Source organism: Paroedura picta, chromosome 2, assembly GCF_049243985.1.
Source record: "Paroedura picta isolate Pp20150507F chromosome 2, Ppicta_v3.0, whole genome shotgun sequence".
In the NCBI taxonomy this organism is placed as follows: Eukaryota; Metazoa; Chordata; class Lepidosauria; order Squamata; family Gekkonidae; genus Paroedura; species Paroedura picta.
Window position 1 is genome coordinate 38,384,758 of NC_135370.1, and position 23,380 is coordinate 38,408,137.

At 45.5% G+C, this 23,380-nt stretch overlaps 1 protein-coding gene across 11 annotated transcripts in view; it reads right to left on the minus strand.

Moving 5' to 3' along the window:
* Positions 1-23,380, minus strand: part of B3GALT1 (beta-1,3-galactosyltransferase 1) — a 504,258-nt gene that overhangs the window by 107,522 nt on the left and 373,356 nt on the right. For 6 of the 11 annotated variants that reach the window (XM_077319820.1, XM_077319817.1, XM_077319818.1 and 3 more), the window contains one exon: positions 8,060-8,121. The exons of 1 other annotated variant lie outside the window; for it this stretch is intronic. The gene's annotated coding sequence lies outside the window, so the exon portion shown is untranslated. Of the gene's footprint in view, positions 1-8,059; positions 8,122-8,228; positions 8,361-23,380 lie in introns of those variants that run through there. 4 more of the 11 variants (XM_077319821.1, XM_077319827.1, XM_077319826.1 and 1 more) reach the window with 1 other exon arrangement.

Below are 23,380 nucleotides of genomic sequence, written 5' to 3' on the forward strand. Positions count from 1 at the left end.
CCAAAACCCTATGAATAATTTTCTCCATCCTGAGTTTAGTGTAGCTTGTCAAAAGTGAAATTACTGGACAAAATGTATATTGGACTGAACTCAGTGGGAAAACATCATCACTACCATTTCGGTGTGGTGGTTAAGGGCAGCGGTTTCTGATCTGGAGAGCTGGGCGTGAATCCCGGCTCCTTCACGTGCAGCCAACTGTGAAGAAGACACCTTGGGCTAGTCAGAGTCCTGTTAGAGCTATTCTCTCAGAGCTCTCCCAGAGTGTCTGTTGAGAGAAAGGGAATTGTAAGTTGCTTTGAGACTCCTTTGGGTAGTAAAAAGCAGGGTATATTGTCCAACTCTTCTTCTTCTACCATAGTTCTGGACTACATCCATTAGAATATAAGGCATTCCCATCCCTTTGCAGACCTTTCCTGCCCCGGCCTGGTACAGATGCTCCCATGTTTGATTTACTGACTTGATACATAAATATATACCCCAAAGCTGACAGTTATACAACAGATGGACTACATGTCCACTGTTATCTTCAGTAGAATCAGACCTGATGTGTATTGGGGTAGACTGGGCATTTAAGTTACAGAGAAATTTCCCTTTGGGCCATTGCCCTAGGGGGCCACTAGTGGCCAGAAGCAAGCAGACCCAAGCACCAGCTACTCTGCCTGAGCCCCAGGGGCTGCTTGGCCTGGACTCCTTATCTGCAATGGTTGTTAGTGTCAGCCCATCAACTGTATCCTCCTGCATGGCTTTCAGTCTGGGGGATGATACTGTGGGAAGCTAATGCTCACTGTCAGCCCTACTGAGCTGGGTGGTCCTATACTGCTGGTGTTCAAGTTCACCTTAACCTGCTCCAGTGCCATTTTCCCTTTCCAGTAGGGTATCCAACAAGGGCATGGGAAATCCCTGGATATTTGGCGGTTGTGACTAGAAAGGGCAGAGATTAGAGAGGGAGCTCAGTGGGGATGTGGTGTTACTCTAGGACTTGCATTTATCCCAGACTCTATGGTATATAATAGATTCTGCCCTCCAAAGCTGCCATTTTCTGTAAGGGAAATGATCTATGTAGACTGGGCATTTGTGGTCATCCCAGGGGTATGCCAGGCCACACCTGCAGTCTTGCAATTCTATTTCCTGAGCTGCTCCAGGTATATGTGTATATATAGGTGGGCCCCTGGAGTTCTATAAAAATGTTTTCTGGAGATTTTTGGTGGGGGGAGCACTTGAGCATAAAATTGGGGTCACCATGGGTGGACAGGTAGTTGTGAGTTCCTGCATTGTGCGGGGGGTTGGAGTAGATGACCCTGGAGATCCTTTCCAACTCAATGGTTCTATGACTCTTTGTACTTGTAGCAACTGAATTTTCACTTCCATACTAACTCCTTTGTTTTTGAACTATTCATGGTACAGATTCCACTACAAAGAATCCAACCTCTTGTGTTGGGTCAAAACATATATTTCCTATTCATGGAAAGAGTTTTCAGTAAATCAAAGAACGCTTCCTGTGAGGGTAAGGACACCCTTGGATCCAACCCTATGGTGTGGACCCAACCCACTATTAGCAAAAAGTTCCAGGAGAATTGATAGGCAATAGTATGAAATCAGGAGACAGGATAAATCTTTCTACACAGATCTCCACCCCCCCAAACATCATTATATAGCAGTTGCGGTTGTTATCTGATAATAAATATTCAGACAGTTTGACATTTGCCTGTTATCACCATGAAACTGTTTAATTAGAACTAATCCCATTTTTAGAGTGTCATACTTAACTTACACATCTTAACCTTTCAAAATATGGTCAGAGTGTGCATTTTAAGCTCTGTCCAGAAAATTCGGTATAAATCAGTGCCAGGACCTATATTTATTTGCCCAACAAAAAAGGGCTGAAGCTTGACTTAACATTATTCTTCCTGATGGAAGAAGCCGAGGAGAGTATAAAACAAATGAGAAACTGATGTTTTGTAGACCTTGTTCTCTCTTTCGAGATTTTCAGCCACATAAAGTACTCAGCTTGTTCAGAAGGATAAAGTACAATGCGGTTTTCTCCCGAAGCTGGGAAATTCTGAACGCAGCGATATATTTAAAACCTCTTTTACTTCTTCCCACAAGTATATTACACCCCACCTAATAAAGAGTTGCATTTATAATGATAGCTTAATTACAACATTAAAGAGCTGTGCTCTCGAGAACGACATCGTAAAGGCAGTTTAAGTGACTACATTACCCATTCTGAGCATGGCTTTAATTAAGAAATGGAAACAAAGATCGGAAGGCACAATAAAGAAAACAAGCACACTGCAGGGGGGGGGGGGCGGTGTTATTATCCTGCAGACTCTTCACAGTAACACATTTTCCCATTGGCTTCAGTAGACCGAGCCACTAATAGCGAAATCTGAATTCCATATTCTTGTATCTCTTGGCATTTCCAGCAATCTCTAAGGTTCACTTGAACTGTTTCTGCACTGGAGGCTCTACACCAGGCTGCAGGCTGGAATTTGAGCCATGGCGGGTTGCCCCGCCTTTTCCTGCTCCCGCACAGGGGAGCTTTTGGCCTGGTGCACCTCGTCTGCCCCAGATTTTTGCTCCTGTTTAGAAGCCAGAACAACGAAGTTCCCAGTGTGGATACGGTAGTATCTAAGTAGTAGTATCACAGTAGTATCATAGCTTCAGTGATGCTATTTCCTATAATGCATCAGAAAGGTATATAATGGAGAGACCGAGTAGAAGGGCTGTATGACAAGGTTATTTTCTATGAACACTTCCCCAAGACGTCATAGTGAAGGGCAGTATACAAACTGAATGAATGAATGAATGAATGAATGAATGAATGAATGAATGAATGAATGAATGAATGTTTTGCTCCACTTTAATGTGGACAAGAAACAGAATCCAGTCTGGGGCTCTGCAGCTTTGAGGTTCTCAGCCATTGACTGCCAGCCTTTCCCACATACAGTGGAATGGTGCCATTCCTAGTATGAAGGACACTCAAGTTATTCAATGACAATTTTGCTGTTAGAGCTAAATCAGTTGGATGTTTTGAGGGATCGGTTGCCAGCTTAAACACTCCTAACCCTTGAAGGGGGATCTTCTGATGAAGACTAGTTTCTGCACATGGATATTTTGATCAACCCACACCAATGGCTGCTCATAAGGAGAAAATCCATTTTCAGAAAACAAACAAGGGATTGCATGCACATGTATAGGATATTATACCATGACTACACTGCCCACCAGACATCATTATTTTTTTATTATTATTTATAATTGGATTTATAGCCTGCTGCTCTCAGAAACCAGCTGGCGACAGGTCATATAAATAATCCAAACAATAAAAATACAATAAAACCCATTAAAAACCTCAATACTAAAGTACATTGTTATTGTTGTTATGTGCGAAGTCGTGTCCAACCCATCGCGACCCCATGGACAATGATCCTCCAGGCCTTCCTGTCCTCAAAAAAGTACATAAATCCCAACAAATGGCAAAATAACCATAGCCCTCCAAAACAGGAAGGCTCTTACGAGGGCAGCATGGGGGGATCAAAATGGTGGAGTGCCAAGATGGACAGGTGCCATGATGATCAGGCGCCCAAATGGCCAACACAGAGCCAAGGGGGACCCATGCAATCTGCTCTAGCACTGGTCCTGACCATAAACCTGGCAGAAGAGCTCCATTTTGCAGGCTCTACAGAAGGCAGAAAGCTCTCTGAGTGCCCGCAGCTCCCCCGGGAGCTCATTCCACTGGAAGGGGCCAGGACTGAAAAGGTTGAGGTCAGGTGAGCATTCGTGGGGCCAGGAACAATCAACAAGTTAGTACCTGCAGAGTGCAAGGCCCTGCACAGGACCCAGGGCAGAAGACGGTCCCTCAGATAAGCCATTAAAGACAATGGCTCAAGGTAATAGCTGGGGGTTCACATAACTGATCTGGCAATGGCCCATTCTCCTTTCTTAGATATTTCCTGGCACTGTTGAAAATAAGTCATGGACAGATTTCAAGGGAGCAAAGGAATTTTTCACATTGTGCTCACCAGCATTCTGTTTGAGTTCATTTGGTTTTGACACCTCTCCATAAATCATAGCTCAGATGCTATAGAAGTGTGGGTGCCATTTTAATCTGTGAATCATCAGCTTATGCAGCAATAGGATACCCAACAGCCTCAAATCCTTAGTATTGACTCACCTCACATCAGGATGTCAGGTTTGTTAGAAAATCCTGTCATAAATTAGCCTGAGTATCTCCATGACAGTTAGAGTGAACTCTGTGCCTGGGAGCTACAGGCCCCTATATTATGCATGCTTGTTAAAAGTGAAACTATGTTGATGTAGCCATTATCTTTGAATGTTCTTTATTTTGAGGCCTCTCAGCTGGGCCAGCTTCTGGTAACCATAATACCTTATCTAAACCTGTAGACAGCCAAGGACATGTGAAAGCAACACTGTTTTTAATTGTATCTGGCTCCTCTTCTCTCCTCCCCTCCCTTGGGAACTTTCAAGTTTTGGGCGGGAGAATTGTATTGATAAGGAGAAGTAAATCTGTCCTCAGGCAGATTTGACTTCTCTAGTCTAGGTGTATGAAGTAGAAGTACTTCTCAATAAACTTTCTATTTCTAAGAAGTTAGTTGTGAGTTCTTGCAACGTCTGACACAGATAATAACATAAGAAGAGCCCTGCCGGATCAGACCAGTGGCCCATCTAGTCCAGCATCCTGTCTCATGCAGTGGCCAACTTCTTGGAGAGCCAACAACATGGCATAGCAGCCAAGATAGTAGCATAGCTGCTGGTGTCTCTTCTTTAAAAACCCACCAAGTTTGAAGAAAAATATCCAACCAGGTGATCCAATTCTATGGGTCCCCAAAGAAGGGGTTTCTATTGTTTTCAATGGAGGGGGGAAAGGCACTTACTGTAATGGGACTGAGGTCCTTTGAAAATTTAAATACGATCTGCATGTTGCAGCAGGGGTGTGAGTGATCTCCAAAGGCATTTAAAGGGCTTTAAATGCCGTCTCCAAACTGACAGTTCAGTTTGAAGATGTTTAAAGGGAATGAGAGCCCCTTGAATGCATTTCATCAGTGGCTGTCTGGTGGTCCCGAAAAATCCTGTATATTTTCAGGATTTTTCAGGCTCAGTCATTTTTGATAGCTGAAAAATTGGGGGAAATATGGCTGAAATAATACTTGAGAAATACCTATCAGTTAATGTGAATACACACCCCTATTTAAAAGCTGTTCTTTGCTATTAATTATCAATAGCCTTGAGTATAATTTGGGTCTTTAGTAGCCAGGGTCTTACCATGATCTCAATCCTACCTGCTTGAGATACCAATGGTGTAACAATTCATGCTTTTGGAAAACCACAACTGACAATTGTTATTACTGCTAGAAGTTATATTGTTAGTATGTTGTTGGTTTCCACAACATAAAGCTGAAAAAAGTAGGTGTAGCACATGAAAAGATACCTTATATACACTTTCAATAGCTCAGATTATTTTTTAAAGGAAGTAGAATCATAGAATCATAGAGTTGGAAGGGGCCATAAAGGCCATCTGGTCCAACCCCCTGCTCAACACAGGATCAGCCCAAAGCATCCTAAAGCATCCAAGAAAAGTGCATATCCAACCTTTGTTTGAAGACTGCCAGTGAGGGGGAGCTCACCACCTCCTTAGGCAGCCTATTCCACTGCTGAACTACTCTGACTGTGAAAAATGTTTTCCTGATATCTAGCCTATATCGTTGTACTTGTAGTTTAAACCCATTACTGCGTGTCCTTTCCCTAGCTACTCGCCATAATGGCTGAGGGGAACCTCCACATTTAGAGGCACTAAGCCAGAGACAGGAGACAGGAGGTAGCATCAGGAGAAAGTTTTAGTCTCTATGCCCTGCCGTTTGGTGTCCAGAGGAACTGGTTGGCCACTGTGTGGGACAGGATGCTGGCCTTTCTCAACTTTTTAACTGTTGAGAACCCCCTGAAACATTCTTCAGGCTTTGAGAAACCCCAGATATCGCATGATCGTACAGAATATGGTTGGGAAGCAGAGCTGTGTACTTGCCCACCCAGGGCCCCTCCACTTCCCACCCCCTTCAGGTCCATATTTTGGCCATTTTGGGAAGGATGGGTGGGTTAACATGGCCTACCATATTACTATATAAATCTTTAACAAAATTTATAAATACATTAAAATTAATGAACTCCCACCCATTTGGGAAACTCTTCCAGGACTGTCAAGAAACCCCCGGGTTTCACAAAACCCTAGTTGAGAAAGTCTGAGATAGACCATTCATCTGATCCAAAAATGCTCTATTAATGTTCTTAGAATGTTGGACTATGATCTGGAAAAACCAGGTTGGACCAGTCTCTCTCTCTCTCTCTCTCTCTCTCTCTCTCTCTCTCTCTCTCTCTCTCTCTCTCTCTCTCTCTCTCTCTCTCTCTCTCTCTCTCTCTGTCTGTCTCTCCCTCTCTCCCCCCCACCCCCCATATACTATTGAAAGCTACACTGGATACCTATTGTGGAGAAGAGAGAAGAGTGGGATATTTAGCAGATATGGACGGAATTTTCAATATCTCATGCATACAAAGACTAAAAACTTCCAGATTGTTCTAGATGTTTTGAAAACCTGGCATATGGCGCAGGGATTACTTCCCACCATTTTTGACTATTTTGCATAGTTATTTGATACAGATCCCCTCTGTGTTATCGCCTTTCATTCGATTCAGCAAGTTTCTTCTTGCGCAAATGTGAGCAAACAGCCATTATTCATGCAAAATGCCCATGCTCACTTTCAAAGAGAAGATTTTTTGTTGTTGTTGTTGCTATTTGTGGTGGGAATGTTCAGATATTTAAGCAGATACTGTTATCTAATGGTGCAGCTGAAATAGTCTCTGTGATTTAAGGGAGCGAAATCAAACCAAGACCGATGGTCAGGGACATGTTCAAAAACTAGCAAGGACTTAAGATCAAAGCAGCTGTATTCAATTGTTTCTCCCTTCTTTATATTATTTTTTTAAAAAATGACTCTTCTATCCTGGACTCTAAAACAAACACTACCTGGCAAAGGTTTTTAATGCTGAAACATAATTTGGACATAAGAAGGGGGAGGTTGCAGAACCAATCTTTTCCCATCCTTTTCAAGCTCCTTGCTTGCCTGCCTTTATACTCTTCTCTGATGATTGGCAGAACCTAGGGTTGCCAGCTCTGGGTTGGGAAATACCTGGAGAATTTGGGGGTGGAGCCTAGGGAGAGTAGAATTTGGAGAAAGGAGAGCCCTCAGCAAGATATAATGGCACAGAAGTCACGCTCCAAAGCAGCCATTTTCTCCAGGGGAACTGATTTCTGTCATCCATTTTAGGAGAGGGAGATTTCCAGAGGCTACCTGGAGGTTGGCGACCCTAGCAGAGCCACACAAACAAAATACACTGGAGGATGGAGGCAACGGGGGACGGACATAAAGGGGGAAATCCCCCTTTCCCCACTGTTCCTTAGATGCAAGTCCTGAATGGAAACGGAGGGGAGGTATCTTGACTTGATTCCCCCTCATTGCTGCCCACCCGAGTCTGTGAAGCATTTTGCTGGTGAGGCTCAGCTGATTCTCAGAGAGGCATTTCAGGACTGGGGATGGGTTGCTTGGGAAAGGGGCCAGTGGAGAAATAGTCCTTCCATTCATTCCTTGCCAACTCTTCTGGGGAAATGCAGCCCATGGGGGTGTTGTAGCCTACCATTCCACTCACTAAGGGTGGGGTCCTCCTATGGCGGACAGAGCCTTCTCCTGGCATAAGCCCCTCCCCTCAGACAAGGTGGCAGCACAAAGTTACATTTTAATTCTTGGATGGTCTACTCCTTTAAAAACTTGACTTGGCTTCATTAAAGTACTTGGGGCTCTTTGTCTTAATCATTCAGTTGGGATTTGTGTTCAGAATTCTCTGACGGTCATCCAATTGAAATGAAACTCTTGTGGATTGAACTCACTGCCAATGGAACCCTCAGGGAGACAGAAGAGTGTCCTGGTTTTATAAGCACCCTCTGAGAGGTCCCAAGGACGCATTAGTTAACTTATATTATGTACCTTACCATGCTTCAGCGTTGGAAGGGTTTTTCTTCCAGCCTGGCTTTGTTGCTAGAAGTGAGTCTGCCTGGATGAAATATACAGGGATGACAGTGAAGTGGGACCCATTTTGGCAGATAAGTCCCCTTCTCAAACTGCTCCTTGAATTGTGTCCTGCTTCATGGATAAGCTTACCAGGCATCTGCTTATGGTGGGCAAACTCACAGCTGTCTTGACCACTGCCTGCTCACAGGGTGAGAGAGGCTGGCCAGATGGGGAGGGCATGAATGTCAGGATCCTGGGCAAGGCCAGTGCTTCTGGGAGGCACTTATGATGTCATCAAACAGCAACAATGGCTCACCCCTCACCCCCAGTAGTGAGGACTTGCTTCCCCCATCTTCCATTGGTTGTCAGCCCTTGCCTGCCCACCTTTGTTTTGAAGGAACAGTTGAAGAGGGAGGTTAAAACACTATATTCTTGTTGTGTGCAAATGTCCATCAGTCTTGGAGACAGTCTTGGACACATGCTCATGCTTTTCTGGGACCTCCAACTCTGAGGTCAAAGGAAAGTGTGCCTATGGCTTTCCAAATATTTCAGTGGGATTCTCTGGTGCATATTAGGATGTGCTCTAAGTTGACATGGTTTTAATATTTATTAGAGAGCCACAGCTACAATATTCTCCAACGTGCTATTAAATGAGAACACTGGGGGGGGGGGATGGATAGAGATGAAATAGAGCTGAAAAGAGGTGAGAACTGCTCTTTCTTTACTTTTGGGATTTTGCTCATCAAGGTTTTTTAAAAGAAGTTTTTAAGGAAATACACAGGAATAAAGAAAAATCAAGTCCTAAATGGGACCAAACCAGGGGACCTGGGTCTTCCCATCATGTCTGGTTTGACCCTAAGGTTTCGTTGAATGAACCAATAGAGATTGCCTGCCCTTTTCCATGGTGGAACGAATAAGGAGAGGCAGCGACTGATTTCTAGGGTGAAAGCAGTGAGGAGGAAAGGGTTAACTCTGCCCAATCCTCCACTGCTGAAAAGGAAATTAAAACTGTTGAGGGCTCACGAATCCTCATTACTAATCTCAGGCATCTCACCTGCATCTACTCTTTTCCTGACTCTTTTAGCTGCAATTGCTAATTGCAGCGCTGCAGATGGCTATTTTCCTTTCCTCCCCACAAGCAGTAATGTCTTGAGATGTAAAGCAGCATATCCTGAAATCTAAGCAGCATATCCTGAAATCTTAAGAACAATTTCCTAAGCCCCATCCAATAGATCTGAGTGGGATTTGGCTAGGCTTGTTTAGGATTGGTTTCAGGGTGCTTGAACTGGCTTGGGAGCCCCAGAAATCCCTGGTTCAAGTTGCTCTGTCAGGTGCTAGATTTTAGGCGAGTTATTAACCAATTTGCTTCATTTCCCATTTACAATCCGATAATATTGGCCTAGTTTACAGGGTTGTGGTTAACATTGCTGAAATAATGTATGTGAAAGAATGTGCGTGTTCTGAAACACACACGCTCTTTTTTGATGATTAAATCTTTTCTCCTCATCCTCTTGCTGAACACACCCACCCACCCACATATAAAGGACAGCTGTGCATCCCTCTCTGATTGATTACTCCTTGGGGCTCAAAATTCAAGACATAGACTGTTCTAATGATAAACCATGCATGTTAATGCTGAGCCAACAGCAGACCCGGAAAAGGTTGCCTGGGCTAGGAAAAGAAACCCAGAGGCCAAAATGCTGATTTCCCACCTCTGAATTACAGAGCACATTCACACATGCTTTATTGCTCATACAGTGAGCACTGGACCTGCAAGGTGTCTCCTTTGTTGTACTGGCTCAGAACAGGCAGAAGTGGTTAAAGCACCTAAATTCAGCACCCCACCCAACTTCTCCTCTCCAGGCTCCTTAGAAATTGCCCTTGTAGACCACCCTTGGTCTCAGGCACAGGATTTTCACTCCAATCAGGGTTCAGCACCACCTCTTCTTGGAAGCGATAAAAGCAGGGTGGATATCCATGGGTAGGGTTGTCTGTTCTCCTTCCTGGGCTTTAAAGGGTCAGGCCCAACTTCCCTACAATTTGTTTTACCCTGACTCTTCTCAGCTGCCTGCCTCTACAAGCCACCGCTGGGCCGCCCAGATCTCCAGATCCCTCTCTATCAGTGCTCAGAGCCACTACTTGGCTCAGCCTGTCACTGCTCCCAGGTTCCCTGCTGCCTCCTGGCAGCAATACACTAGAATCATAGAATCACAGAATCATAGAGTTGGAAGGGGCCATACAGGCCATCTAGTCCAACCCTCTGCTCAACGCAGGATCAGCCCTAAGCATCCTAAAGCAGTGGTCCCCAACATTTTTGAGGCTGGGGACCGGCAGGGCAACTGCCTGCCCGCGCATGCAGCGCGCTGCGCATGTGCGGCTGCACATGTGCACATGTGCCATGCGCTGCTGAAATTGCGCATGCGTGAAAGTGCCACTCATGCGCGATTTCTGCCTCGCATGGCGCATGAGCGCATGCGAGACCCGGCCGAGCATGTGCAATGCGCGAGCGCAGCCCTGATTCCCTCTCCCCCCCTCCCGCAGTAAGAAGCTTCCCGGGCCACAAGCTTGCGGCCTGGGAAGTTTTTTACTGTGGGGGGGGGGCAGAGAGAGGGAGCCGTGGCCTGGCGCCAAGGCCTTCGTGGCCCGGCACCGGGTTGCGGCCCGCGGCTTGGGGACCACTGTCCTAAAGCATCCAAGAAAAGTGTGTATCCAACCTTTGCTTGAAGACTGCCAATGAGGCGGAGCTCACCACCTCCTTAGGCAGCCTATTCCACTGCTGAACTACTCTGACTGTGAAAAATGTTTTCCTGATATCTAGCCTATATCATTGTACTTGTAGTTTAAACCCATTACTGCGTGTCCTCTCCTCTGCAGCCAACAGAAACAGCATCCTGCCCTCCTCCAAGTGACAACCTTTCAAATACTTAAAAAGGGCTATACTGTCCCCTCTCAACCTCCTTTTCTCCAGGCTGAACATTCCCAAGTCCCTCAACCTATCTTCATAGGGCTTGGTCCCTTGACCCCACTGTTTTTTGTATGTGGCTTGCCCAGTCGGAGGGGGGCTAAGACAGGGAAGGCTGCCGGCCCTGGACAGGACCATTCAACGTCACTTCTTTTTCAGACTGATGCCCTCAGAAAGAAGTGATATCAAAAAACCTGTCAGCAGAGTTAATCCTGAGGATTATGGAGTTAGGCTAAAAAGTTGAGTAGTTTTCTCCCTCATTTTCCAATTCTATAACCAGCAGACAAACCCTTTTAAGGTTCAACCCAATTTATATCCCGGCTTCCGAACAGGCACCTGTGTAATTCTAGAAATGGCAGGTACTTTGGAAGAAACTGCTGATCCAGCGTTGCTTTCCCCTAGCAGCCCATTAGTATGCCTCACACACTTTTTTTGTACCGCACAATACTTTGTCAAGAGACGGAAAGGTGCTTCTCCCCTCCCCCTCCCCGAAAATGATAGCACAGATGAAATAAGAAGAGTTGGCAGGACATGAACAATTGCATACTCCTCCTGCAATTGATTAAATCAACCCCAGAATTACTGTCATCTTAGATGAGTCTTGATGCTGCAATCCCAGGCAAGACACGACAGCCTAGGGGGATTTGTTTAGACACGGAGAAAGACAGGTTATCCCTGATTGGCATTTTTGCGGCGGTTTTAAAATCCTCCCCTGAAAATGTGCTGTAGAGGCAGGACTTCCCTAAAGTGGTACGGAAGAGTTGCCTGCGCATGCAGTACTTGCTCCTAAGCTTGATTTATCACACTAGTAAATAAGACACAGGATAGGACCTCCTTAACCAGTTGTGGTTAAGAGCGGCGGCAGGAGGGGTTTAAGAGTTTGTGGGGCCTGTGGCACCAGAGCCAGCATAAGGATTTGCGGGGTGGGGCCCTAGTAGAGTACAATTTTGGTGGGAGTAGCCGGACTAGGGGCAGGGGGACCCCCACAGCGGAAAGGGGTGTCACTCTGAGTGTCCTGAGAAAAGGAGGAGGAGAAAGGCTAGGGCCTTGAGCCATGGGGGTAAAGGCACTGTGTGGGGCTCCTGGAAGTGTGGGACCCGTACCATGTGCTGTGCTACATGGATAAACCACCCCTGAGTAGTGGCCTGTAATCTGGAGAGCCAGGTTCAATTCCCAACTCCTCCTTCACATGCAGCCAGTTGGGCCAGTCACAGCTCTCTCAAAGCTCTCTCAGCCACACCTACTTCGCAGGCTGTCTGTTGTGGGGAAGGGAAGGCGATCATAGGCTGCTTTGAGACTCTTTCGGGTAATGAAAAGCAGGGTATAAAAACCAACTCTTCTTCTCCCCCCCCCCCCCACCAGTTGAAGCCAACGTGCTTCTAGATCTCTTTCTTCCCCTGCTATGGCAACATGGTTATGGGTACGCCACTGCTCTCCTACGGCAGGCTTTTAAATACATGCTTTTACTTTTTGTTCTATTATGTCTTGCTTTGAACTGCCAGCCACCTTGGTGGCCCCACTTGGGAAGAAAGGTGAGATATAAATTTTGTAAATAAAATAATCAAAACAGGCTAAACAGACCAACCGTCGCACTGTCAGCGGTATAAAGGTAAAGGTAAAGGTATCCCCTGTGCAAGCACCGAGTCATGTCTGACCCTTGGGGTGACGCCCTCTAGCGTTTTCATGGCAGACTCAATACGGGGTGGTTTGCCAGTGCCTTCCCCAGTCATTACCGTTTACCCCCCAGCAAGCTGGGTACTCATTTTACCGACCTCAGAAGGATGGAAGGCTGAGTCAACCTTGAGCTGGCTGCTGGGATTGAACTCCCAGCCTCATGGGCAGACAGCTTCAGAGAGCATTTCTGCTGCCTTACCACCCTGCGCCACAAGAGGCTCCTTCAGCGGTATATAATTTTTTTTTCCAGCGGTATATAAATCAAATAAAAAACGAATGAATAAATGCAGTTTTTAAAAAATTACTCTCCCTAACAGCAACTTGTATGCAAACTGAAGATGGCCCTCTCTTTTCCTAATCGCATATACATGGGATAAGAAACCCCTAGTCCCCCTTCAGGTAACAGTAAAATTAACTGGGCATGGATCACATCCCTGGAAAGAAAACAGTGTGATTCTGTTTAGGATTGCCCCCCAAAGCAGCTCAGTTTTATCTCCACGTTGCCATAGCTTTGTCCTGGCAATCCAGTTGGTTCCTGGCTTTTGTATTCTATAACGACATGCTGCCATATCTTAATGTAGGTTAAAAGATAACATTTCAACTTCGTTGAACCGGAATTACTGTGGATTGTTGTTTGGAGACTTGCCTGGGATTAAAGGAAGCCAAACGTCTCTTTTCCAAAGTTCTCACGAATCCAATAGCAGGACAGCATCTCTTCCTCCTGACAGCCCTCCTACCAATGGATGAATCCGGAGGAACAAACAATAAGGCGGCATTATTTGTATCTCGGCTCCCAAGGCACAGTTTTGTTTGTGATGCTAAGTACAGATCTCCTCTTACATCCCAGAAGCCTCTATTTGTTATCCTTTGTCTGGGGACAATTGAAAACTGTATTCTAATTTCTATTTAAGCCCCAATGTTTTTTTTCCCCCTCTCGAATGAGAATGGAGTATTATCCGCAGGGAAAGTCTCGTAACCATCAAGCAAGTGTTTGCCAGATAAGGCTCCTGGCTTATTCACCCTCTGGGAAGAAATTATAGAAACAGATTTGAAAATGAAAGTCCTTTTTTGTACCACAAAGTACGCTTTTCTTTTCTTGTAAAAGGAAAGTATCAGTTTCTGAAGAATAAAAGAATTTCTTGCCTCCAGGATCTTATCAGTTCAATCACCATTACTGTCTTAATTTAGTAAAATCCTTCCTGGTTCTAACCCCTTAAATAAAAGATTCCAGTTGTGAAAGCTAAACAGTGGTAGAATCTTAACTTTCTTTCTTTCTTTCTTTCTTTCTTTCTTTCTTTCTTTCTTTCTTTCTTTCTTTCTTTCTTTCTTTCTTTCTTTCTTTCTTTCTCTCTCTCTCTCTCTCTCTCTCTCTCTCTCTCTCTCTCTCTCTCCCTCCCTCCCTCCCTCCCTCCCTTCCTTCCAAACTAACTTTTTACTAAAAACTTTCCATTAAAAAGATTATTATTCAAACCTGAATCTTTACAGTTCTACTTTCTCTTCTTCATTACTTTGGGGACATGTATTCTCTCATGTCCCCTTAAAGGCTTCCTTCATTATTTATCTTAGCTCAGGTACCTTCCATTGGCTCAGAACTTGAGGTTTTCCATAGCCTATTGATTTTTATCAGAGCCACAGCAGCTGTTCCCCGCCAGCCCAAGTGAAGAGGGGTACTGCTTTAAAGCAGGGGTAGTCAACCTGTGGTCCTCCAGATGTCCATGGCCAGCAGGGGCTCATGGGAATTGTAGTCCGTGAACATCTGGAGGACCACAGGTTGACTACCCCTGCTTTAAACTGCTTTCCTATCATTGTCAACCGCCGTGAGCCCACTTACGGGATGGGACAGCTGTATGTTTAGAGGACAGATTGAATGGCTGGCTCCACTTTTAATTGCAAGTAGCTTTCCATGATACTCTGACAAATGTCCAAATACAGGTACCATGTAGGGCTTTATATTATTTATATATATTTCTATACTGTCCTATCCCATAAGTGGGCTCAGGGCGGTTTACAACAATAGGAAAGAAGTTTAAAGCAGTACCCCCTCCCATCCTCTTAAATACCCTCCATTGGGCTAACCAGACTCTACTGACATAACATCGGCCTTCAGCTCGCGAAGTTTATACAACAACTTTGAGTTGGATGAATATTGAATATTGAAATATTGGAAACTTGCTAGGTGAAGTTTCACAATCATAGGAGGAAAAAACCACTGACGAAAGCTCAACATTGAAAACGGAACAAATCTAGAGTCTGTTCTGGTTGCTTCATTGATTATCAAAATAGAGACAAGACACATTTTGACTTTGGATTTAATATCTTATTAAGGAGTATTGTATAAATATTATATTGTATACTGATTCTGATAGCCTGGGATAGGTTCTCTCTTTTTTCTGTTGGTACGTTTATTCAGAACCGCCTGTTTTTTCGTGTTGTAGATGAAGTACGTGAGGACACATTTAATGTTGTATATGTGGACAGTCTGCTCAAGAGCTGCAGCATGCTAATGAAGGACTCTAAGGTGGCCAATGAGTGGCTTATATTAGAACTCTGCTATAGACCAATCAGATGGCTTTGCTGAGGGCCAATCAGGTTCCTTGGCAGGTCAGCTCAAATGTATATAAGTTCCAGGAGTTCCTATGTTCACTGTTTGGCATTCTAGTTGGTATTGGAGTTGAATAAAGAGCTGCTAGATTTGAAGAAACTGTATCTGTGTCTTGCCAAAACCACAGACTTAATATTTAGCACGCTTTGTAAGTACTGAATAACAGTGTTATGGATAGGCATATCCAGTTCGATGATCATGAACAGATTACAGTTTTCATTAGGATTTTGTAGGAATCTTCACTGGCCATTTCCTTAATGGATGACTAAGGAGGAGCAGGAGACCTCTGAAATGGCAGCAACCATGCTGTTCCTCACAATATAGCCCAGCCTTTCAAAACCAATGTTGTTATAACATTACTGCACATGTGCAAAGAATGGGGAGTTCTGTCACTGATGAAAACAACATGGCTGCACAACCCCTTTTCAAAGGAAGTGCAGGACACACGGGGAGGGTCAGATCCAAATTCAAGAAAAAATTCCCTGAAATAAATGACCTTTTATGGAAGGGGTGCCACGGAGTTGGTGCACGAACTGGAGATCCAACTGAGGTGTGGGAAAGGTCTCAGTCACCTTCTGATTTCTTGGCTGCAGTCTCCTTTTGTATAATTTGTATGATAAATGTAAAGGTAAAGGTATCCCCTGTGCAAGCACAGAGTCATGTCTGACCCTTGGGGTGACGCCCTCCAGCGTTTTCTTGGCAGACTCAATACAGGGTGGTTTGCCATTTCCTTCCCCAGTCATTACCATTTACCCCCCAGCAAGCTGGGTACTCATTTTACCGACCTCGGAAGGATGGAAGGCTGAGTCAACCTTGAGCCGGCCACTGGGATCAAACTCCCAGCCTCATGGGCAGAGCTTCAGACAGCATGTTGGCTGCCTTACCACCCTGCGCCACAAGAGGCTCATAATTTGTATGATATAGGCAAATGCCCTGATCCTGACAAGCAAGTCATATGAGCAGAAGCAGCCAACTGCACACAAGGCTGGTGCAAATGCATATTTGGATACACATCTCATCTGCATTACAATGCTATCCGGTCTTCATTTAAGAGACCAGATAGATTTTTTGATACAGGTTGAATACCTATCCTGATCTAGGTTCAGCCAATGTTATATGAGAGCTGGACTAGAATTCGATTGTGCATTTTTCCAATTTAGAATGAGAAAAGGAACTGTAGGGGGATGATTTCTGTATCTGCCCTAACTAAGTGCCTCGTGGTGACTATTATACCTATACAGTGAACGCTGGGTGACACCATTTCCTTTTTGCTGCTGCTCACTTTGTGTTTTCAATTACAGCTCTTGTTCTACAGCGGCACAAAGGTTAACAAACATCATCAGAGGAAATTCAAGGCCTGAAGCCCTCTGGAGTGCTCCCCCCCCCCCCAGGTTTAACAATTCTGAATGAGGTAAACAAAGCTCTCTTGAATAGTGCTAATAAATCAGGAGAGCAAATAAATGGGAATTCATCAGCTCTAAATCAATGCTCATCTTCAGGAGTCATTTAAAGCCAGCCTTTTGGCCAATGGTCTGTGCGGTAAAGATAAAAATGAAGGTCTGGAGAGGTCAGGCTATAGCTTGAACAAAGTAGGAAGTTTGTTTGGACTCCACAGAGTTTGCCCCTGGAACTGAGGCCTGTGCCAGCCATAATGTTTACTCCGCTTTCACCAGCCTGTATGGCAGTGTCCACATTCTAATTCAGGGGTAGTCAAACTGCAGCCCTCCAGATGTCCATGGACTACAATTCCCATGAGCCCCTGCCAGAATGCTGACTACCCCTGTTCTAATTGGATCAAAAGGACACATATTTACTAACATGCAAGAACATGCAAGAAGGTACATATTGGTATATTCCAATTTAAATATAGGGACAAGGGCAGGCCTGTGTAGACCAAGTTACATGAATCACTGTAGCCAAGCAGTCCGTAGACCGATAGGGAGCTAGTAGCCTTGCCTGGTGAAGATGGAAGAACACTGACTGAGCTACTCCCCTGAACTGGGTCTCCATTGACAGGGAGGAATCCAAGGTCACACCGAAATTCCTAGCGTAGAGATGTTAAACTGGACTCCAGCTAAGGTGGGGAGGTGCGCTTCCCGATCTGCTTCTAGTTGAGTCTCAGGCAACTCTACTATAACCACCAAGCTACAACTTCTAAACATCTGGGAAATGCATTTCGGGGGGAGTCCGGGTGGCTGTCCATCAGGAGAATGAGCTGGGTGTCATCTGCATGTTGGTGACAACCCAGCTCATAACTCTGGACCAGCTGGACCAGAGAGCACATGAAGATGTTAAACAATGTACGGGAGAGTATTGCCCCCTGTGGCACCCTGCAAGGGAGTTGACAGGGGCACGACAGTTCTTCCCCCAACCCTCTATGTCCTGTTCCAGAGAAAGGAGCCGTCCTAGAAGGGCTGTTCCCCGAATCCTGGTCCCAGTGAATTGGTGGGTCAATAACTTGTGGCCGACCACATCAAAAGTGGCTGACAGATCAGGCATCATGAGTATGGCTAATCCACCCCTATCCAGCTGGCCTCAGAGATTATCTGTCAAGGCAACCAGCATAATCTCTTTCTGCTTCCCTCACTTCATCATGCTCTGTGTCTCTTGTTTCCTCACTCACTCCCATAACTTTGTCTTTCTACTTCAGGGGTGACAGCAGTGACTAACTTGCCTGGCCATCTGACCTGCAGTGTCACTGTCTCAGAAGGGGTGGAAGAGTCAACTCCCTAGCCTCCCCCTTTGTGTTCTCAGTGGCAGCAGTGGCAATGACTCTGTTGGCCACCCAGCACTTTCTGAACCAGTAGCCTGCTCGACCTCCCAACTCAAACTCCCCTGCCTGCCCAGATGCTTTGCATCATCAACACGGGTGGGGGAGACTTTCCAGTCCAGCTGTCTGCCCAGCATGGCCTTAAAAGGCTCTACGCAGGCCTATCCTTGCGCCTGATCCGGAAATTACAGCTTGTGCAAAATGTACCTGCTAGAGTCCTCACAGGGACATCTTGAAGGGCCCATATCCAGCCTGTGCTGAGCTGGTTACCAATTGCTGCCCGGATCAGATTCAAGGTTTTGGTTTTAACCTTTAAGGCCCTTCGCAATCTGGGACCCACATAATTGCGGGGCCACCTTTATTTGTTTGTTTGTTTGTTTATATTTAAGGCCTTATGCTCAGTGGGCACAAATCTGATGGTCATACCCGGTCCCCGGGAGGCGCGTCTGGCCTCAACCAGGGCTAGGGCCTTTTTGGTCCTGGCCCCTACCTGGTGGAATCCCTGCTGGATTTACCAGCTTTCCACAGGGCCTGCAAGACAGAGCTCTTCCGCCAGGTCTATGGTTGAGGCTGGAGCCTGGACGGTAGATTGGGACCCCCCACCAGGGTTACTCTGGCGGTCGCTATTCCTTCCCATTGGTTGGGTCAAGTTGTATATTTTCGCCGCCACTTGAACCGGGTGAATTGCTTGATTGGGCTTGTTATTTTATGAGGATTTTATTGTATTAGGGGTTTTATGCGTTTTTACTATATGTAACCTGCCGCGAGCCCTGCAGGAGTGGCGGGCTATACGTCCAATAAATAAATAAATATATTGTCAGTGCTTATACAGACAGTGCTCTTATTATTTTTGGGGTGGGTGGGGGGAAATTAACCTCCACCTCTGTTTTTAATATTTTAATTTTTTTCTGCCAACTGGGGAGGACCTCCGAAGTTTGCAGAAAAATCTGGTTTTGTTTGTGCCTTGATCCATAGATTTAAGTATTCCCTGTTGACTATTAAAATATATGATATTTACACATGCCGCAGTAGCTTTTATGAATATTTATGGTTTTTAGACTGCAGCATTTTTACACGCTGATGCGGCTTTTAATTAGATTTAGGCCTTTTGAATTGACCGTCTCATTGCATTTGTACTATTTCATGGCATAGTTGTCGTTTTACTACAAAGTCAAAATCTACTTTGAAAAGCACTACATAGGAAGTGCTAGACAGAAATATCCTCAATACTCTCATTGATGGTGTCTGATAAGCCTGCAGGACAGGGAGGGGTTGGGCATGAATGGCCTGTAAAGAGTGCTGGGATGAATAGGAGCTGCAGATGGTAATAGTCTTGTTGAAAAGAGCAAGGAGATAGTGTGGGATTTCTGACCAAAATCAAGGGCATGTAAAGTACAATCAGCATTAGTGGCCCATCCCCTGCTATAAGGTTCAATGGAGCTAAATCTTGCTCATGCCAGGGATTCTTTTGGGGACTTCCGAGCCACACATGGGAGTTGAACCACCAGTTCTGGATAAGTGGTACCTGCACATCTCCTCTGCACTCTGCCTTAATTTACTTCCTACCAGCCTTGGTATGTGTGGCTGGTAGGTGTTGATATGAAGGCAGGTCAAATCCAAATGTCTTTTGTGGACCAGCCAAGCCCAGCAGAGTCAATAGATGCAGAGGACGTCTATGTGAAAGGGGCAGCGAGCAGACCTGGCCCAAACCCACAGATTGCAGCAGAGGCACTGCAAGAAGAGACAGTCGCTGAGCAGCCAGACACAGATCCACAGGTGGTACCAATGCACTGGCCCCTCAGCCCCGCAGCCTGTAGGTGGCAACAGAGAGTCAATGTCCACACAGGTTTTGCTCCTGTGTGGTTACAGGACTGCTGGTAAGCTGTCGGTTCTAATTCAGCTTCTTGCTTCTGTTTTGCTGCTTCTTACCCTGAAGTAGAACTGGCTGAAGCATCAACAGCAGGCTAAAATTGATAATTTCACAGATGTCGCAGTGATGGACGGTGTATAAATAAAATAATATTTTAAAAATAATATGTTCATGGACTAAATTCATGGACTACATTCCCCCATGTAACATTCAAAAAACTTCAAAGCAAAGCAAAACAACAGAAAGCTGATATCATTTTGTCTTCAAGAGCACCGCATAGAGAAAACTCAGCACTGGATACTTGATTGAACAACAATTTACCGTTTGGACTAACCAAATACTAGGAAATGGCAATCTGCCTTCAACCAACTCATTTGTTTCACGGTGACATTATCATTCACTACTGGTGTTAGTCATGATTACCAAGAGAATTCTGTAAAATAATATTTTATATTTACCAAAAGCTGATATATAGCAGAAGCAGATCTTTAATCTAGGCCTAATAAATTTCTCCCCTCTCTGCTGTATTATTAAACCCAGAGAGTGCAATTCTGTTCCAACTATTCTAGATCATTGAACCACTGACTAGCACTTATTTATAAGACCTGCATTCATTTGTCTTGTTGTAGCACTTCTCAAAGAAGATATCTGATTATGTATGGAAGTCAGAATTCAAAGCTAGCTGATTGCACAAGCAATGTGAGAATAAACTCCCTCTGCAGTGACTGATCAAAGCAAATGAATACGCTAAATATTCCAAAGAGAGGCAAAGTAAAAAAAAAAAAAGAGAAGAACTGTCTTAGTCTCTGAGAGAATCATGTCAACAGTGAGCAATGTAATTGCCATCAAAGAGTTTGAAGGCCACTGTTATGGTGACAACTAGTAGACCACACTTGTGACAAAGTCAGGAATGACAAATCTTTTGGCTGGTCTTAAGATGGCCAGTTCCAGGTTGTGGCCGGTTTGGTGGTGGGGCATGAGGAGCGTGGGGTTGGGGGAGGGAGGGACTTCAATGTGGGTATAATGCCATAGAGGTCACCTTCCAGAGTGGCAAATTTTCCCCAGGTGAACTGATCACTGTTGTCTGGAGATTAGCTGTAAAAGCAAGAGATCTCCAGCTACCACCTGGAAGTTGGCAAGCCTAACTGGTCTTCATCATTTTTTTTAACATTAGGGATGGGCAGTTCATTTTCAGAAATATTCAAAGGCACGGAACAATGCTATATTTAGAGTAGTTACAAATCATTCCGATTTTTTTTTTTAATTTCTGGGTGTTTGGAGTAATTCCTGCTATACAGTCCCATTTGGCTCTTGTAGAAAACTGGCTACGCTGGTTGCAAGAGGAGGCAAGAGAAGCCAGGTCTTTGGACAGTTGGTCCTGGCTTTTTTCTGACATGACACTAAAACATGCCTCAAACAACCTGGCACCAAGGGGGCGGGAGCAGAGAACTTAGTGTCCCCTTATTGGTGCTGCCATGGTTTCAACAAGAGGGATTAATCGAGTGAGAGCAAAGGTTGTGCGTGACATGAATCTGCACTTTTTGTGAAGCACTGCAGACACCAGAAGGCACTTTCACATTAGCCATTTCCAAATGAAAGGGGGGAACAGCCGCTTATATAATTCCCCTTCTATCCTTCGAGAAGAGAGCCAGCCGAATGGCCAAATTGTGACTCTTCAGATGTCCATGGACTACAATTCCCATGAGCTCCTCCTGGCTGGAGAACGGTAATCCATGGACATCTGTAGAGTCATAGTTTAGCCACCCCTAGTGCTTAAGAGTGGTGGACCCTGATCTGGAGAACTGAGTTTGATTCCCCACTCCTCCTCCACATGAAGCTTGTTGAGTCACCTTGGACCAGTTACAAATCTTTCAGAACTCCCTCAGCCCCACCGGCCTCTCATGGTGCGTGTTGCAGAGAGGGGAAAGGGAAGGCCTCTGCAAGCTGCTTTGAGACTCCTTTGGGGGAGAGAAAAGCGGGTATGAAAACCAGCTCTATTTCTTCTTCTTCTTCTTCCCATTTACTGAGATTAATGCTCTGCCTGCTGAAACCATCTCTTCCTCAACCCACATTTGATTTTTCTCTTTCCCTTTTAGCGTACATTAGGCATAATAACACATTAAGTAGATTAATAAGGATAATTTATATGAAATTTAGGTGCCGTGAGTGTGAGACGGAGAGAGAGAGAGAGAGAGACTGAGCGATCTTTCAGACGGCTGCATTGTTTAGCAAAAGAAACCCGCAGTGGCACAACATGTCTGCCAAGGAGGTGGCAGGGAGGCTGCTGGTTCCAGCGGGGGCAGAGTTGAGTGGACCCCCAGAATGTTCAGTGGCCGCTGTGTGCAAGCCAGCCAGAGTGAGGGGCCAAAGAAGAGCGTGAGGGAGACACCTCTCATGTAAGAGGCTGACGTGCCAGAGAAGGATGGCATCAGGCCTGAGATTGACCCTGGCATCTTGGCCAACTGAAGCACAGGGCACTGCAGCTGGGGAGGAGCCACGTGGCTTCCTTATTTGGGGGGCATAAGTGGCTAAGTGGCTTCCTTCTTTTGAAGGGGCAGTAAGCTGGCAGGCGGTACGCTGAGAAAAGCAGGGAGGCAGATGAGCAGGTAGCAAGAAGAGCTGTTTTTTTATACCCCGTTTTTCACTAACTAAAGGAAGAAGAAGAGGGTCACCCAGCTGGCTGCATGTGGAAGAGGAGCGTGGAACCAATCCCGGCTCGCCAGAGTAGAAGTCTGCACTCCTAACCACTACACTAAGCTGGCTTTCCCAAGTGACCTTTCTCCTCCTCTCCCCACAACAGACACTCTGTGAGGTAGGTGGAGCTAAGAGAGCTCTAACAGCAGTGTTCGGCGACAACAGTTCTGGGAGAACTGTGACTGGCCCAGGGTCACCCAGCTGGCTGCCTGTGGAGGTGGAGTGGAAATCAAATCAGGGTCTCCAGATTGGAGGCTGTTGCTTTAACCACTGCACCACGCTGGCTCTTAAGGGCGACCTACCCTCTGCTGGGCTTTCCCAAGGTGCCTTTTCATTAACAAAATGGCCTACTCCAATTCACAGTAGCGAGTAAGCTTTCCTTCAGTCTACAGATTCTTCCTGCTACCCATTCCCTTCTAACTATTACTCCAGGACTGTGCTCGCTCACTCAACTGTGCAGTGCCCATTGCTGTTTTGTTACGTCCGCTCACTCCTGTCTGTCGGTGGCTCTGCCTGCTGGTGTTGCTCAGAGTAATTGCCAACTTCTCAGTACCAGCTGTCCTATGCCCCGGTCACATCTGCACTGATAAAGAGGCTATGCTGCACTTCCTGGGTAATGCCCTTTCAATGCACTTTAGGAGTAGATTGTCTTGTTTTGCACAGGAATATCTACCTGCAAAAGCACATTAAAAGGGCATGATCCAACGTGTGTGGAATGGAAGATTCATGC